Source organism: Elephas maximus, chromosome 18 (genome assembly GCF_024166365.1).
Source record: "Elephas maximus indicus isolate mEleMax1 chromosome 18, mEleMax1 primary haplotype, whole genome shotgun sequence".
Lineage (NCBI taxonomy): Eukaryota > Metazoa > Chordata > Mammalia > Proboscidea > Elephantidae > Elephas > Elephas maximus.
The window spans coordinates 65138679-65157281 of NC_064836.1; positions in this window are offsets into that span (position 1 = coordinate 65138679).

The following is an 18603-nucleotide window of genomic DNA, read 5'->3' on the forward strand; positions in this document are numbered from 1 at the left end:
AATGCTATTATCTATCAGCCACTGTCATAGACCTATCTGGATTAGTGATTCCAGTTCAACCTTACAATTACGCTGCTATCTTAGTTTTCCAGTGTTGCCATAAAAAATATCACCATGTGGGTGGCTTTAAAAAAAGACCTCAACATATCTTTTGTGGGGACACAATTCAATTCATAATACTGCCCTTTATGATAAATATACCCACCTCAGTTTCACTGGTCAATGTTTCCATGTGGTCTCTGTTACTCTGGAATCCTATCATCTCCCATTACAACAGGGCTCATTTCTCTTGTAATCTCTCCTACTGATCTAGCCAGAACGGTCACCACTTAGCTTCTCAATGATTTTCCCTTTCTTACTCCCATTAGGCCATCCTTTTATTGCTTTAATGAAAGGACTGTCTTCCTCTCCCAGGAAAACAAAATGAGTGAGTCCATGCAAAGCTCACATCCAGGAATCCAAAGGGAGTTGTACATATAGATTTGGATCTCAAACAGAAAGATTGGTTTGTATTTCATTCTCCTTTGTAACTATGCACACTCAAAATCAGTTCTGTGTATAAATGTTAGGAACAGCCTGCTTCCAACTGCAGAAGACTCTCTTTTCAAAAGCCTTCATCTATGGCTTCTGAATTTCATAGCAAACCTTGAATTGGTAGTTTCCTATTTTGCCTTAAACTTGAGCCTATCATTCTCATTCTTCAGTGCTTGGATTGCACTGCACAAAATTTAAGGTAGCAGAGTAGAGACACAGGGAAGGGCAGGGAATCAAAGATTTGTTATAAGCTAGTTGCCATTGTGAGCAACTAGAGATTATTTCCACTGGAGAATTCCCTCGTAATTAGTGTGAAACACACAAATTGGCCTTCTTGGTATTTGCCAGTGGGTGCTGGTGGTTGTGATGAGTCAATTTCTATTCATCGTGACTCTATGTGACAGTGTATAACTGCCCCAAAGGGTTTTCTAGGCAGTAGTCTTTATAGAAGAAGATTGCCAGGTTTTTCTCACATGGACCCACTGAGTGGGTTCAAACCACCAATCTTTTGGCTAGCAGCTTAGTGCTTAACCATTGTGCCACCAGGAACTCCTTCAAGGAATATGAGCGCTGGAACACTTAAATATCGTCTTCTCTCAGTCATTGTGGATCACTTCTACTGGAGGGCATTATGTCCCCAGCACATCCAGACTGCCACATACAAGACTCAGGCAGCCATAGAAAGTTCTGAGGCAGAGAAATGCAGGGGCTAGTGTTAGAATATGAGCCACTGTGCACTAAAGTGGGAAGGCCCAGGGAATAAATGAATCACTCCAACAGTACTGGCTGTTAGGTGTTTTACACTTTATTTTTCCATTCAAGCTTAACAAGAACCCTCGGAAGTAGGTACTTTCATGGCCCTTATTTATTAAAGGAGGAAACTAGATATAGTTCTAAATAAATTTTCCCAAATCAATTAGTAAATGGTGGAAATGTGATTCAAAACTGTAAGGCACAGTGAAATTTCTGTACTTCATCTATAGCTAGTGATATTTCTGTAGATTTTCTTGATGCAAAATATATGTCTTCAGTTATTGTAAATTAAAAATAAATACTATAGTGCCACCGAATGAATGTTAAAGTATATTCTTATTGATGTGGTCAGAGTTAGTTTTTGCATAATGTATTAGTTTGAACACATAAGATCAACAGAAATTACTTATTTTGATATCTTAATTACTATTTGAATATTCTAAAAAATTGATCTGGTAACCAATACATACTAGCTATGTATTGCCACTCATCAACGCAGATAATTCTCTTTGTGTTTAGAGAATTCTATCTGGCAGTGTCGGATTATTTAAAATATTTCCCTGCCTGAAATGCTTCATCTTCACAATCAAACTTATGCAAGAATAGTTTTCTTTTGGTTGAAAAATTCCACAGTTCTTTAAAAGTACATCTGACAGCAAATCATAGTAATTATGCCATAATTTTAGGCATTTTCAGTGTATGACCACAACTGAAGCAGTCATTAATTGGCAATACTTTTGTTGTTCTTGTTGTTGTTGTTAGGTGCCATCAGGTCTGTTCTGACTCACAGTGACCCTATGTAAAACAGAACGAAGGCCTACCCAATCTGTACCATTCGCACAAATTTTGCTATATTGGAGCCCGTTGTTGCAGCCGCCATATTAATCTATCTGGTTGGGGGTGTTCCTTTTTTTGCTGACCCTCTACTTTATCAAGCATCATGTCCTTCTCAAAGGACTGCTCCCTCCTGATAAAATGGCCAAAGTGTAAGACAAAGTCTTTCCTGGCTCCTTTCTAAGGAGCGTTGTCTTCCAAGACGGATTTGTTTGTTCTTCTGGCAGTTCAAGATATATTCAATTTTCTTCACCAATACCATAATTCAAAGACATCAGTTCTTCTTCTATCTTCCTCATTATGCATTGTCCAGCTATCACATGCATATGTGGCAATTGAAAGGCCATGGCTTGAGTCAGGTGTTTCTTAGAGGTGTTTTGCAGCAGATTTGCCGAATGCAATATACTGTTTGATTTCTTGATTGCTGCTTCCATGGGCAGTGATTGTGGATCCAAATAAAATGAAAGCTTCAATCTTTTTTCCTTTTACAATGATGTTGCTTATTGGTCCAGTTGTGAGGATTTTTGTTTTCTTTATGTTGAGGTGTAATCCATACTGAAGGCTGTAGTGTTTGATCTTCATTGGTAAGTGCTTCGAGTCCTCTTTGCTTTTGGCAAGCAAGGCTGTATCATCTGCATACCCCAGGTTGTTAAGGAGTCTTCTTCTAATTGTGATGCCACGTTCTTCTTCATATAGTCCAGCTCCTAGGTTTACTTGCTCAGCATACAAATTGAATAAGTATGGTGAAAGGATACAACCTGGAAGCACAGCTTTCCTAATTTTAAACCACACAGTGTTCCTTTGTACAGTTGAAATGACTGCCTCTTGGTCTGTGCACAGTTTCTCCTTGTTCTGGAATTCCTATTCTTCGCAATGTTATGCATAAGTTGTTATGATCCACAGAGTTGAATGCCTTTGAATATGAAATAAAACACAGCTAAATATATTTCTGGTATTCTCTGCTTGCAGCCAAGATCCGTCAGACTGACATCAGCAATGATATTCCTTGTTACACATACTCTTCTGAATCCAGCTTGAATTTCTGGCAGTTCTCTGTGGATGTCCTGCTGCAACTGGTTTTTAATTATCTTCACCAAAATTTTAATTGCATGTGATATTAATGACCATGTTTGATAATTTCCACATTCTGTTGGATCACAATTATGGAATGGGCACAAAAATGGATCTCTTCCAGTTAGTTGGTTGTGGAACTGTCTTCCAAATTTCTCGGGCTAGGTAAGTGAATAGTTCCAGGGTTGCATCTATTTGATAAAGCATCTTTATTTGTATTCCATTAATCCTGGAGCCCTGTTTTTTGCCACTGGCTTCAGTTCTGCTTGAACTTCTTCCTTCAACACTGGTTCTTGATCATATGCTGCTACATTCTGAAATGGTTGACTGTTGACCTTTCTTTTTGGTACAGTGTATTATGTGTATTCCTCCCATCTCCCTCTCTCTTTTTTTTTCAATTTTTATTGTGCTTTAAGTGAAACTTTACAAATCTAGTCATTCTGTCATACAAAAACTTATATATACCTTGCTACATAACCCAATTGCTCTCCCCCTAATAAGACAGCCTGCTCCCTCACTCCACTCTTTCTTTTTGTGTCCATTTCGCCAGCTTCTAATCCTCTCATTTCCCCCCCCAGACAGGAGATGCCGACATAGTCTCAAGTGTCCACCTGATCCAAGAAGCTCACTCCTCACCAACATCCCTCTCCAACCCATTGTCCAGTCCAACCCCTGTCTGAAGAGTTGGCTTTGGGAATGGTTCCGGTCCTGAGCCAACAGAAGGTCTGGTGCCATGGCCACCGAGGTCCTTCTAGTCTCAGTCAGACCATTAAGTGTGGTCTTTTTATGAGAATTTGGGATCTGCATCCCACTGCTGTCCTGCTCCCTCAAGGGTTCTCTGTTGTGTTCCCTGTCAGGGCAGTCATCAGTTCTAGCCAGGCACCATCTAGTTCTTCTGGTCTCAGGCTGATGTAGTCTCTGGTTTATGTGGTCTTTACTGTCTCTCGGGCTAGGAATTACCTTGTGTCTTTGGTGTTCTTCATTCTCCTTTGATCGAGGTGGGTTGAGACCAATTGATGCATCTCAATTTTCAGTTTTATAGTCCAGTCCAATCCCTGTCTGAAGAGTTGGTTTCAGGAATGGTTCCCATCTTGGGCTAACAAAAAGTCCAAGGACCACCACCTCCATGGTCCCTCTAGTCTCAGTCAGACCATTAAGTCTGGTCTTTTTATGAGAATTTGAGATCTGCATCCTGCTGTTCTTCTCCATCAGGGATTCTCTGTTGTGTTCCCTGTCAAGGAAGTCCTCTGTGGTAGCTAAGCACCATCTAGTTCTTCTGGCCTCAGGTTGATGTAGTCTCTGGTTTATGTGGCCCTTTCTGTCTCTTGGGCTCATCTTTACTTTATATCTTTGGTGTTCTTCATTCTCCTTTGCTCCAGGTGGGTTGAGACCAATTGATGCACCTTCAATGGTTGTATGCTATCATTTAAGACTCCAGACACCACTCACCAAAGTGGGATGCAGAACGTATTCTTAATACATTTTGTTATGCCAATTGACCTAGATGTCTCCTGAAACCATGGTCCCCAAACCCCCATCCCTGCTACTCTGGCCTTGGGAGGGTTCGGATGTATTCAGGAAACTTCTTAGCTTTAGGTTTAGTCCAGTTGTGCTGACCTCTCCTGTATTGTGTGTTGTCTTTCCCTTCACCTAAAATAGTTCTTGTCTACTATCTAATTAGTGAATACCCCTCTCCCTCCCTCCCTCCATCCCCACTCTTGTAACCATCAAAGAATATTTTTTTCTCTGTTTCAACTATTTTTCAGGTTCTTATAATAGCGGTATCATAAAATATTTGTCCTTTTGCAACTGACTAATCTCACTTAGCATAATAATGCCTTCCAGGTTCCTCCATGTTGTGGGATGTTTCATGGATTCATCCTTGCTCTTAATCATTGCATAGTATTCCATTATGTGAATATACCATAATTTATTTATCCATTCATCCATTGATGGGCACCTTGGTTGCTTCTATCTTTTTGCTATTGTAAGCAGTGCTTCAGTAAACATGAATATGCATGTATCTGTTCATGTGAAGGCTCTAGAAATAAGTATATTTGGTCATGAAAAAATTGTTTATAACTAAGATATTTTATAACTTTCATTGTTAGCAGCTGTAGTTATTCATCATCTCATAGTACTTTTGTTCAAGAAATGTTATTTTAACCCACATCTTTGATTCCATTTGTTGACTACCTTGCTCTTCTTGCCATTCCAGACTGATTGGGCTTATGCTTGATGTTGTTAATTGCCATCTAGTTGGTTCTAACTCATAGGGACCCTATCTACAACAGAATGAAACACTGCCATGTCCTGCATCATCTTTAAAATCATTGTTATGTTTGAGCCCATTGTAGCAGCCACTGTGTTAATCCATCTCATTGAGGATCTTCCTCTCTTTTGCTGACTCTCTACGTTCCCAAGCATGATGCCCTTCTCCAGGAACTTGCCCCTCCTGATGACGTGTCCAAAGTAAGTAAGACGAAGTCTAACTCTCCTTGCTTCTAAGAAGCATTCGGATTGTACTTCTTCTAAGACAGATTTGTTTCTTCTTCTGGTAGCCCATGGTATATTCAATATTCTTCACTAACATCATAATACGAAGGCATCAATTCTTCATCAGTCTTCCTTATTCATTATCCTGCTTTTGTATGTTTACCATCTCCATATAGTACTGCTCCAATCTCTACTCTTTAATAAAAGAAAACACACACACTTTACAATTAACCTCTAAATTTAAATAGACCAACACATGCATATTTTTTATCTTTTGCACTAAGATACCTATTATGAAAAACAGGTATTTCGTTAAAAAAAATTCTTTTGAGATACCACTTTGAATTAAAGGGAATTGGACTTCTATTTGCATTTTTCCAGACTTCTTCCTTTTAACTGATACTTAATATATAAATTTGCCACTTTGTTTACATATCATCCCTTACAGTGTCTATAATACCTCTATATTTTTAGTATATGGCTTACGCAACTCAAGCAGAAATTTTCTCATGTTGCCTTCTCTTTTACAATTTTTTTTTAGTTATTTTGTGCTATTTTTGTGTATATATTTGTGTATGAGTGTGCATGTGCGAGTGTGTGTTTATGCATATATGTGTCTGTGCCTGAGTGTGTTTTAATGCATCCATCTTATTGCTCAATGAGTTTTCAGTGCTTGACACAAATATTTATCACATGTGTTGACTTTTATATGTTTGCTCAATAAATATTTTTATATTAACACATTATTTTCAAAATAAGTATGTTCCTGTAAATTACTTATAACTGAAGTATCCTCAGTAAAAGTAACATAAGTTAATTAAAATATATGGTATTCATGAAAATTTGGGGTTCAGACAATGACTTTGCAAAGCACACTATTCACGAACAATATGATATATGATAGTAAACAGTATTTTTGCTCATTTTAATGTAAGTGATCTCATCAAAAATCATTTTTAAAACAATAATATATCAAGAATTTAAAAATTAAGTTATTTGATGATGCTATAGTGAAGCTAGCATTTGGCAAATCTGTTGCAAAAGACCTCTTTAAGGTGTTAAAAAGCAAAGATGTCACTTTAAAGATTAAGGTGCACCTTTTTAACCCAAGCTGTGGTGTTTTTTATCACCTTACATGTACATGAAACCTGGACAGTGAATAAGGAAGAATGAAGAAGAATTGACACCTTTGAATTATAGTGTTGGCAAAGAATATTGAATATACCATGAACTGTCAAAAGAACAAACAAATCTGTTTTGGATGAAGTACAGTCAGAATGCTCCCTAGAAGCGAGGATGGAGAGATTTTCTCTCACGTACTTTGGATATGTTATCAGGAGGAATCAGTCCCTGGAGAAGGACAACATGCTTGGTTAAAAAGAGGGTCAGCAAAAAAGAAGACCCTCAATGAGATGGATTGACACAGTGGCTGTGACAGTGGGCCCAAGCATAACAACGATTATGAGGATGGCGCAGGACAGGTAGGTGTTTCTTTTTCTTGTACATGGGATTGCTATGAACCAACTTGATGACACCTAAAAAAAACATGGTGAAGCTAGCCATTTCAGGAATGTTGTGTGCCATAGAATCAATTCAGACTCATAGCAAGCCTCTAGGGCAGAGTAGAACAGCCCCATAGGGTTTTCTAGGCTGTACCCATCTTTACATGAGCAGAGGGCCAGATCTTTTCTCCCAGGCTTGTGGGTTCTAACCCTGACTTCTTGGTTAGCAGCTGAGTGCCTAACCATTGTACAACCAGGGCTATTTCATTTCAGAAATAATATATCTAAAATGCTTGGTGGCTAAGAATATATTATTTTGATTAGTGTGTTTATTCTTACCCATCACTATTATTCCAGCCTTTGAAATGATTCTCTTGTTTTATTTTTCACAATAAAAACAATCACAAATGTGGTTGTGTCAATGTGTTTGAAAACTATAACACTAATCAGTCAATTCAATATAGAGGTATTTCTTAAATGTTATGGTGGTGCTAACCTAAAGGTTGGCGGTTCAAACGCACCCAGTGGCTCTACACCAGAAAGACTTAATAATCTGCTTCTATAAAGATTACAGCCTAGAAAATCCTATAGGTCAGTTCTACATGTGGGGTCAGAATGAATCAAAATCAACTCAACAGCATACTACCACAACAAAATGCAACTCATATGAAAAAAATATGTCATCTACTTAAATCTGGCAAAATGATAGACACTAACCACATTCTTTGCTATGCCCTCTATTCTAAAGATGGGTTCAAACAAAGCTGGGACAAAACTTTGTCACATGTACTGTAAATATGTGTCTATAATATATTATAGAAGAATCATGCCAATATATGAAATAAAGGCATAGTATCAAAATCATGCAAACCCACCAGTAGCTCCACAGAGGAAAAGATCTGGCGATCTGTTCCCATAAAGATTACAGCCTGGGAAACACTGTGGGGCAGTTCTATGCTGTTCTGTGAGTCATAGTCTACTGGATGGCACACAACAACAACAAACTCCTAAATATTGTTAATGTCATGAAATATATTCAGGGTTGTATTCTTTCACCATACCTATTCAATCTGCATGCTGAGCAAATAATCCAAGAAGCTGGACTATATCAAGAAGAACAGGGCATCAGGATTAGAGGAAGACTCATTAAAAATCTGGGTATGCAAATGACACAACTTTGCTTGTTGAAGGCAAAGAGGACTTGAAGCACTTACCAATGAAGATCAAACACTACAGCCTTTAGTATGGATTACACTTCAACATAAAGAAAACAAAAATACTCACAACTGCACCAGTAACCGACATCATGATAAAAGGAGAAAAGATTGAAGTTGTTAAGGATTTCGTTTTACTTGGATCCAGAATCAACACCCATGGAAGCAGCAGCCAAGAAATCAAAAGACACACTGCACTGAGCAAGTGTGCTGCGAAAGACCTCTTTAAAGTGTTGAAAAGCAAAGATCTCTCCTTGAGGACTAAGGTGCGCCTCACCAAAGCCATGGTGTTTTCAGTGGCCTCATATGCATGCAAAAGCTGGACAATGAATAGGGAAGACCAAAGAGAATTGATGCCTTTGAATTGTGGTGCTGGCAAAGAATATTGAATATACCATAGACTGCCAAAAGAACAAACAAACCTGTCTCAGAAGAAGTACGACCATAATGCTCCTTTGAAGCAAGGATGGCAAAACTATGTCTCATACTTTGGACATGTTATCAGGTGTGACCAGTCCTTGGAGAAGGACATCATGCTTGGTAAAGCTGAGAGTCAGTGAAAAAGAAGACCCTCAATGAGATGGACTGACACAGTCAGTGGCTGTAACTATGGGCTCAAGCTTAACAATGATTGTGAGGATGGCGCAGGACTGGGCAGAGTTTCATTCTGTTTACGTAGGGTCGCTATGAGTCAGAATCCTCTGGACAGCACCTAACAACATACATACATATATATATAGACACACACACACTCACATGTGTATGTGTGTGTGTATATACACAATTATGTATATTTATTCATGTTAAATTTTTTGGGACTGATCATGGTATTGTGTTAATATAGGATTGATACCAAAGAATTTAAGGGTGAAGTGTAATTAAGCCTACAATTTACTTTTAAATATTTGTCAAGAAGGGGGAAAGAAAAAGATATATAGATGGAAAGATAACATAGAGACCAAATGTATCAATATTTGGCAAATGGTTAACAACTGATGGGAAACCCTGGTGGCATAGTGGTTAAAAGCTACAGCTGCTAACCAAAAGGGTTGGCAGTTCAAATCAACCAGGCCTCCTTGGAAACGCTATTGGAAAGTTCTATTCTCTCCTGTAGGGTCACTATGAGTCAGAATGGCTTTTTTTTTGTTTTTTTTTTTTTTTTGCTTTTTTGACTATCCATGAATCTTTGTTAAGACCAGTACATAAGTGCTTAGTGTAACATCCTTTCAACTTTTCAATAAATACCAAAATTTTCAAAATAATTGGGAAAAACTAACAAACTAAACTAAACTAAAATGTCAACTATTAATCTTATTTTTTCATAATATATTATAACGTGTTATTTAAAGCATTATAATATTAAAATATTTATTAGATGCAGTCATGTTATAATTTATATATTCAATTAGCTATATAATATATATGGTCACTATGAGTAGGAATCAACTCAACAGTGACAGGTTTGCTTTTTTGGTTTATATAATACATATATTATGTATGCATATTTATTTTTTATATATGTAAATATATATATACACATATGTGTGTGTGTGTATATATATATATATATATCTCACGTGACTGTCAGTTTATCATACTGTGGGGGCTTGTATGTTGTTGTAATGCTGGAAGCTATGCCACCGGTATTCAAATACCAGCAGGGTCATGCATGGGTGACAGGTTTCAGCTGAGCTTCCAGACTAAGGCAGACTGGGAAGAAGGACTTGAAAAAAATTAGCCAGTAAAAACCTTATGAATAGCAGCAGGATATTGCCTGATATAGTGCCAGAAAATGAGCCCCTCAGGCTCGAAGTCACTCAAAATACGACAGGGGAAGGGCTGCCTCCTCAAAGTAGAGTCGATCTTAATGATGAGGACGGAGTCAAGTTTTCAGGACCTTCATTTGCTTATGTGGCACAACACAAAAGGAGAAGAAACAGCTGCAAATTCCATTAATAATCGTATCCTGGAATTATGAAGTATGAGTCTAGGAAAATTAGAAATCATCAAAAATTAAATGCAAAAAATAAACATTGGTATCCTAGGCATTATTGAGCTGAAATGGACTGGTATTGGTCATTCTGAATCTAAGAATCATATGGTCTACTATCCTGGGAATGACAACTTGAACAGGAGCGGCATTGCATTCATCTTCAAAAAGAACATTTCAAGATCTATACTGAAGTACAATATTGTCAGTGATAGAATAATAACCACATGCTTACAAGAAAGACCAGTTAATATGACTATTATTTATATTTATGAACCAACCACTAAGGCCAAAGATGAAGAAATTGAAGATTTTTACCAACTTCTGCAGTCTGAAATTGACTGAACGTGCAATCAGGATGCACTGATAATTGCTGATGATTGGAATGCAAAAGCTGGAAACAAAGAAGAAAGATTGGTAACTGGAAAATATGGCCATAGTGATAGAAACGATGCCCAAGATCCCACAATGGAATTTTGCAAGACCAGTGACTTCGTCATGGCAAATATTTTTTTTCATGAACGTAAACTGAGAATATCCACATGGACCTCAGGAAATGGAATACACAGGACTCAAATCAACTACATCTGTGAAAAGAGGCAATGGAAAATCTCAATATCAGTCAGAACAAGGCCAGGGGCCTACTGCATATCAGACCATCAATTATTTGTATATAAGTTCGAGTTGACACTGAAGAAAATTAGAAAAGGTCCACCACAGCCAAAGCACGACCTTGAGTATATCACACCTGAATTTAGAGATCATTTCAAGAATAGATTTGACACATTGAATACTAATGACTGAAGACCAGATAAATTGTACAAGGACAACACACATGAAGAAAGCAAGAGGTCATTAAAAAGACAGGAGAGAAAGAAAAAGACCTAAATGGACATCAGAAGACACTATGAAACTTGTTCCTGAATGTCAGCTAGCTAAAGTAAAAGTAAAAAAAAAAAAAAAGATGAAGTAAAAGAGCTGAACAGAAGATTTCAAAGGGCAGCTCAAGAAGACAAAGTATTATGATGACATGTGCAAAGAGCTGGAGATAGAAAAACACAAGGAAAGAACACACGTACTATTCCTCAAGCTGAAGATAGAAGAAAAAAATCAAGCCTCAAGTTACAATATTGAAGGATTCTATGGGGAAAATATAAAACAACACAGGAAGCATCAGAAGAAGATAGAAGAAATACACAGAGTCATTATACCAAAAAGAATTGCTTGACATTCAACCATTTCAGGAGGTAACACGTGATCAGGAAACAATGGTACTGAAGGAGAAGTCTAAGCTGCACTGAAGGCATTGGCGAAAAACAAGGTTCCAGGAATTGAAGGAATACCAATTGAGATTTTTTACCAAATGGTTGCAGGGCTGGAAGTGCTCACTCATCTATGCCAAGAAATTTGGAAGAGAGCTACCTGGCCAACTCACTGGAAGAGATCCATATTTATGCCTATTCCCAAGAAAGGTGATCCAACCTAATAAGGAAATTATAGAACAATATTATTAATATCACATGCAAGCAAAATTTTGCTGAAGATCATTCAAAAGTGGCTGCAGCAGTACATTGACAGGGAACTGTCAAAAGTCAAGCCCGATTTAGAAGAGGACATGGAATAAAGTATATCATTGCTGATGTCAGATGGATCCTGGCTGGAAGTGGAGAATACCAGAAAGATGCTTACCTGTGTTTCATCGACTATGCTGAGGCATTTAACTGTGTGGGTCATAACAAATTATGGATAACATTATGGAAAACGGAAATTCTGAAACACTTAATTGTGCTCATGAGGGATCTGTACATGGATCAAGAGGCAGTCGTTTAATCAGAACAGGGGATATGGCATCGCTTAAAATTAGGACAAGTGTGCATCAGGGTTCTATCTTTCACCATACCTATTCGATCTGTATGTTCAACAAATAATTGAAGAAGCTGGACTATATGAAGAAGAATGGGGTATCAAGATTGGAGGAAGACTCATTAACAGCCTGCATTATGCTGGCGACACAACCTTGCTTGCTGAAAGTGAAGAGGCTTGAAGCACTTACTGATGAAGATCAAAGACCACACTTTCAGTACGGATTACAAATCAACATAGAGGAAACAAAAGTCCTCACACCTGGACCAATAAGCAACGTCATGATAAACGGATAAAGGATTGAAGCTGTCAAGGATTTCATTTTACTTGGATCCACAATCAACAGCCATGGAAACAGCAGTCAAAAAATCAAAAGATGCATTGCATTGGGAAATTGGCTGCAAAAAAACTCTTTACAGTGTTGAAAAGCAAAGATGTCACCTTGAGGACTAAGGTTAGCCTGATCCACACCATGGTGTTTTCAGTTGCCTCACATGCATGCGAAACCTGGACAATGAAAAAGGATGACTGAAGAAGAATAGATGCCTTTGAATTACGGTGTTGGCAAAGAATACTGTACATACCAGGGACTGCCAAAAGAATGAACAAATCTGTCTTGGACGAAGTACAACCAGAACGCTCCTTAGAAGCAAGGATGGCAAGACTATATCTCACACACTTTGGACATATTATCAGGAAGAATCATGCTTGGTAAAGTAGAGGGTCAGCAAAAAAGAGGAAAACCCTCAAAAAGATGAATTGACACAGTGGCTGCAACGATGGGCTCAAGCATAGCAACAATTGTGAGGATAGTGCAGGACTGCCAGTGTTTTGTTCTGTTGTACAGAGGGTCACATTGAGTCAGAACCCACTGGATGGCACCTAACAACAACTATATATATATGTGTGTGTGTGTGTACATATGTGTGTGTATATATACATATGTGTATGTATGTATGGGAAACCCTGGTGGTGTAGTGGTTAAGTGCTATGGCTGCTAACCAAGAGGTCAGCAGTTTGAATCCACCAGGCGCTCCTTGGAAACTCTATGGGGCAGTTCTACTCTGTTCTATAGGGTCGCTATGAGTTGGAATCGACTCGATGGCAGTGGGTTGGGTTGGGTTTTTTTTTTTTATGTATATGTATAGCTGTATTTTCATTTTGCTTTTGTTTTTTGGTCTCAGTGATGTGATTGGCCCTCACTAGAGACCAGAAAAACTGGAAGAATTTTCACCCTAATGAACAACACCCTGTACAGTAAAAAAAAAGAAAAAGAAAAACAAAAGTGTAGTATCTGAATGCTAAGCAGCACATCTCAAGGCAATCAACAGTATTTGAACTAACAAGCCTTGAATATAACTAATGGCATAATCAGCAGCTTTCTGAACAAGGGATTCATTATGGAAGTATTTGGATTGAGGTCAATGAGTGCAGGGCAGCATTTGTGTTATTGTTGCAATGTGCAGTCCTGTCAGTCAACCATTCCATTAAAAACAAAGGGTATGCAGGGGCTCCTTCCCATTACTAATTTTTTTTTTAACTGCAGTCATTATAGGTCCATATTAAGACAAAGTGCTTATCCAGTTTAGTTGTTCATTGCAATTCCCCAATGCCTATGAACACTTGCAATTAGCAGCATGACTTGACATTTAAATGCAAAGACCTTAAAAGTCTTGAGAGAGAGTTGACCTCCTTACTAATATTGGGCTAAAGAAAACAATTTTAAAAAACTTTTAATACACAGCACTTATTTTTCTACCTGAACTTCATTTGAAGGGTTCATTTGCAAAATACCATATTATGGATACCCCATTGTGTTAACATATGTTGCAATATATAAAAACCAAAAAGAAAAAGAAATATGCCATTTTAAAATACTGGGAAACAACTGAAGGGCATTATAAATATTTTAGGTGCTGTCATATCCCCTATTGCATGCAATTTCCTTTTAATGTGAGATAAACATTCTGTCTTGATAATATCTATCAATAAATAAAAAGGAACTACCAAGAAGAAAGAGTATCAAAATCAGAGAAGAGGTCAGTGGAAAAGATGAAAAATTCCCTTCAATCATAGTATCTTCAATTATTCTGAGAAGCTTTCTACTGAAATATTGTAAAGCATATGGTTTCTTATTACATCAGGGAGTTGTCAAGGTATGAAATGCTAGCAAATGTGTATAATTATAATAAAACTCAATAACATGATTATTACTACTATTTTGTGGCTTAAAACTTTTTGTAATTTTAAATCATGTCTAATATTCAAAGAAAAAGAATTCTAGCCATTGTATCTGGTTCTATGTTTATTATAACATTAACAACAACAACAACAAAAACCATAAGAGCAAAATATATATATATATATATATTTTATATATATATATATATACATAAAACCTTTGTGAGTTTGAGTTTGGAGCTCTGGTGGCATAACGGTTAAGAGCTCAGCTGCTAACCAAAAGGTTGCCAGTTCCAATCCACCAGCTGCTCCTTGGAAGCCCTATGGGACAGTTCTGCTCTATCCTATAGGGTCGCTGTGAGTCGGAACCCACTGGAAGGCACCTAACAACAACAACAAATGTTAGAATTTTCAAGATAAAGAAGCCAAAACGATATCTACTGTTCTGACTCAATGTGATCCATTTTGATAGGTCTGAGAAATGTGAGGATCCAGAAGTACTTTGGCAGACTTAATAAGATTCATCCTCTATACAGTATTCAACTATATCTCAGATTTCAAATAATTTGTTTTAAAAAATAGAAGGTGTTAAATTCACTGGTGGCACAGTGGTTAAAAGCTTGGCTGCTAACCAATAAGTAGCAGTTCAAATCCACCAGCCGCTCCTTTGGAAACACTATGGGGGGGTTCTACTCTGTCCTATAGAGTCTCTATGAATTGGACAAAACTGGGGGGCAACAGTTTTTTTTTTTTTTTTTTTTTAAATTCATAATGGAGCTCTGGTGGCATAGTGGTTAAGAGTTTGGCTGCTAACCAAAAGGTCAGTAGTTTGAACCCACTAGCCACTCTTTGAAAACCCAATGGTGCAGCTGGGTAATTCTACTCTGTCCTATAGGACCACTATGAGGAATTGACCTGAGGGCAACAGGTTTGGTTTTTTTGGTTTTGGTATTTTCCTAATGTTTAATTAAATCACTTAAAATCATAGAATTCCCTTATTTTCACATTAATGTTTCCCTAGCTATCGGTTCCAACTTTGTTTTATATTCAGTTAGTTCTCTTTCATTCCAGTTCTAATTATCTTTCTTAAAGAACAAGTACAGTTAGCCCATTCAGCTATAAAATTCACTAGCGAGGGCTCTGTCTTTTTCAGCTTTAGTTTCTGCAGGTTTATATGATCAGTGATAGTAAAACATGGAGAATCTATATTCCTCTTGATCACAGAACAAAATAACAGAAACAAGATTTTCTCCCTTTGTAGTCCCATGACACATTGCAAATACTGGCACGTCTTCTGACTTTTCAGTTTAAAATTCGTTGCAGTGCTGTAGCTGTAGTTCATTGGACTGCAACTGACACATATACCTGGAATTTTTTATGTGCTTCATTGTACTGCCGTTAACTGTGTATTTATTATTGTTATTATTTCTATCCTCTAGTGTAAGATCTACAAATAATCACAACTCAACATTTTATAAATCATAGTTCATGAACTTTATCGTGCATTCAGCACAACAGAATCTACGTTTAAAGAAATACTCATATTTCCTTTCAGGTGGTGCAGTGGTTAAGGGTTGGGCTGCTAATCAAATGGCAGGCAGTTTGAATCCACTGCCTCCCCTTGCAAACTGTGTAGGGCAGATCTACTCTGTCCTAAAGTATTGAATTTCTATTTCTGCTGGGTTCCTGAGTCCAGGAGTTTATTCGGATGGAGATACCAGGAAGAACTACTAGGGATTTGGGTGAGTCAATGAAGAGCGTGTTACTATATTCAGCTGCAGCTTGATCTTAATGTGGATGTTTGCATGGCATGTCTAAGAAGCTTCAATATTATTGATCCATGGAGAGGGAGACAGCTGGAATATTGGTCCTCCCAATAAGGGCTTGCACTGAAATATGGCATTCCAAGGACATAAGAGTGTCTCAATTTTATCTAAAGAGTGGGGAAACGTGACTTATTTTTGAGTCAACAGAAGAAAAGAAAAAAAGGAGACAGTGAGAGAGAGAGGAGCAGAGCAGGGCAAGCCTATGTTTCCAACGACCCTTCAGCAAAAACGATTTTGTAGTCTGCAGCACAGGATCGAACTTTTTCGATTTACAAAGATAAACATTCAATTTAGAGGATTAATCATGATTAGTAGCTGCTTGGATGTATAAAACTCACTTCTGCCTTGTTCATTATCACATTTACCCATTTCTTTCCAAAGACAAATTTCAATAGTAAGTTATTTCATTTATCCTCAGAAGTCTCCCCTTGATGACAATAGATTAAGATTAGGGAAAGAAGCTAACCACTGCATTCAGTGACTTTGTTTTTAGTTGTTTTAAAATCATAAATTAGCATAATAATAATATTATAATACCTGTTATTTTGCTTCAGTTGGATATTTTATGGTTAATTTGATTTGTTTAAGTGATTTAACCAAAGTGATTTTTTTCCCCAAGGTAATCCTACTAATTTTCAGAATGGCTTCATTTTAGAATTTATCTCAATAATTTTATACATTTTTCTCTGAGCTCTGAATGAGCCTTTCACAACTAATAAAACTGTGTGTATTTGAACAAATAAGCAATAAAAATGGATAAATGAATGAGCTATATTTCTTCCATATTCCTGTAATACTTTATGAATATTTCTAACTTTAGCTATATAACACTATAATTATCTGTTTGTCTATCAGTCATATTTACTTAACAATGGCTATCTTCAAGGACAACATCACTTATTAACATCATTATCAACCTCACCATCTGATATATTTACAGATTCCAAATAGCTAATGAATAAATAACTGCTGAATGAGAGAACAAATGAATGAATAACAGATACTTTAAATTGTCACCAGCCAACTTAGTGTCTTACGTTTTTATTGAGCTGGAGTAGACCATTTATGGGATTGGTTTGAGAAGTATGTGACCAAAACACATAACTTGACATCTTGGTAAAAAATAAATTATTTTACTGCTACCCAGTTTGAAACACAATTTAAGTATGTTGACTGTCAAGGTGAGCCAGTTCAAAAAATGGCATTTTATGCCAAAGGACCTAGTTGATGAGATGGTTATTTGGTATACTGTAGTCTAAATTATTTAGGGAGTGTAAACTGGTAGCTGAATACACCTCAACACATCTTTTCTTTGTCCAATAGAGTGTTTAAATTTCTTTCAATTTAAGTATATGTAGGTGGGATATGAAGAAAACTGGGCATCAGGACTAGAAGAAGACTTACTAACAACCTGCAATATGCAGATGACACAGCCTTGCTTGCTGAAAGTGAAGAGAACCTGAAGCATTTACTGATGAAAATCAAAGACTACAGCCTTCACTATGGATTAAGACACACCTTAAAATAAAGAAAACAAAAATTCTTACAACTAGACCAATAAATAACTTGACGATAAATGGAGAAAAGATTGAAGTTGTCAAGGATTTCATTTTACTTGGATCCACAATCAACACCCATAGAAACAGCAGTCAAGACATCAAACTACGTATTGCATTGGGCATATCTGTTACAAAAGACCTCTCTAAAGTGTTGAAAGACAATGACACACTTTCAGGACTATGGTAAACCTGCCCCAAGCCATGGTGTTTTCAATTGCCTCATCTGCATGCAAAAGCTGGACAATGAATAAGGAACACCAAAGAAGAACTGATGCCTTTGAATCATGGTGTTGGTGAAGAATATTGAATATACCATGAATTGCCAGAAGAACAAACAAATCAGCCTTGTAAGAAGTACAACCAGAATGCCTCTTAGAAGCTGGAATGGAGAGACTTTGTCTCACTTACTTTGGCCATGTTAACAGGAGGAACCAGTCCCTGCAGAAGGACATCATTCTTGGTAAAGGAGAGGACCAGCTAAAAAGAGAAAGACCCTCTTGGAGATGGATTGACACAGTGGCTGCTACAATGGGCCCAAACACAGCATCAGTTGTTAAGATGGTACAGGATGGGTAGTGTTTTGTTCCATTGTACAGAGGGTCCCTATGAGTTGGAACCAAGTTGAAATCACCAAAGAACAGCAACAACAGCTAGGACAAAGAAGGTCCATGGGTGGCGGAAATGGTTAAGTGCTCTACTAATAGCTGAAAGGTTAGTGGTTTGAACCTAACTAGAGGCACCTCAGAAAATAGGCCTGAAAATATGCTTCCAAAAGGTCAC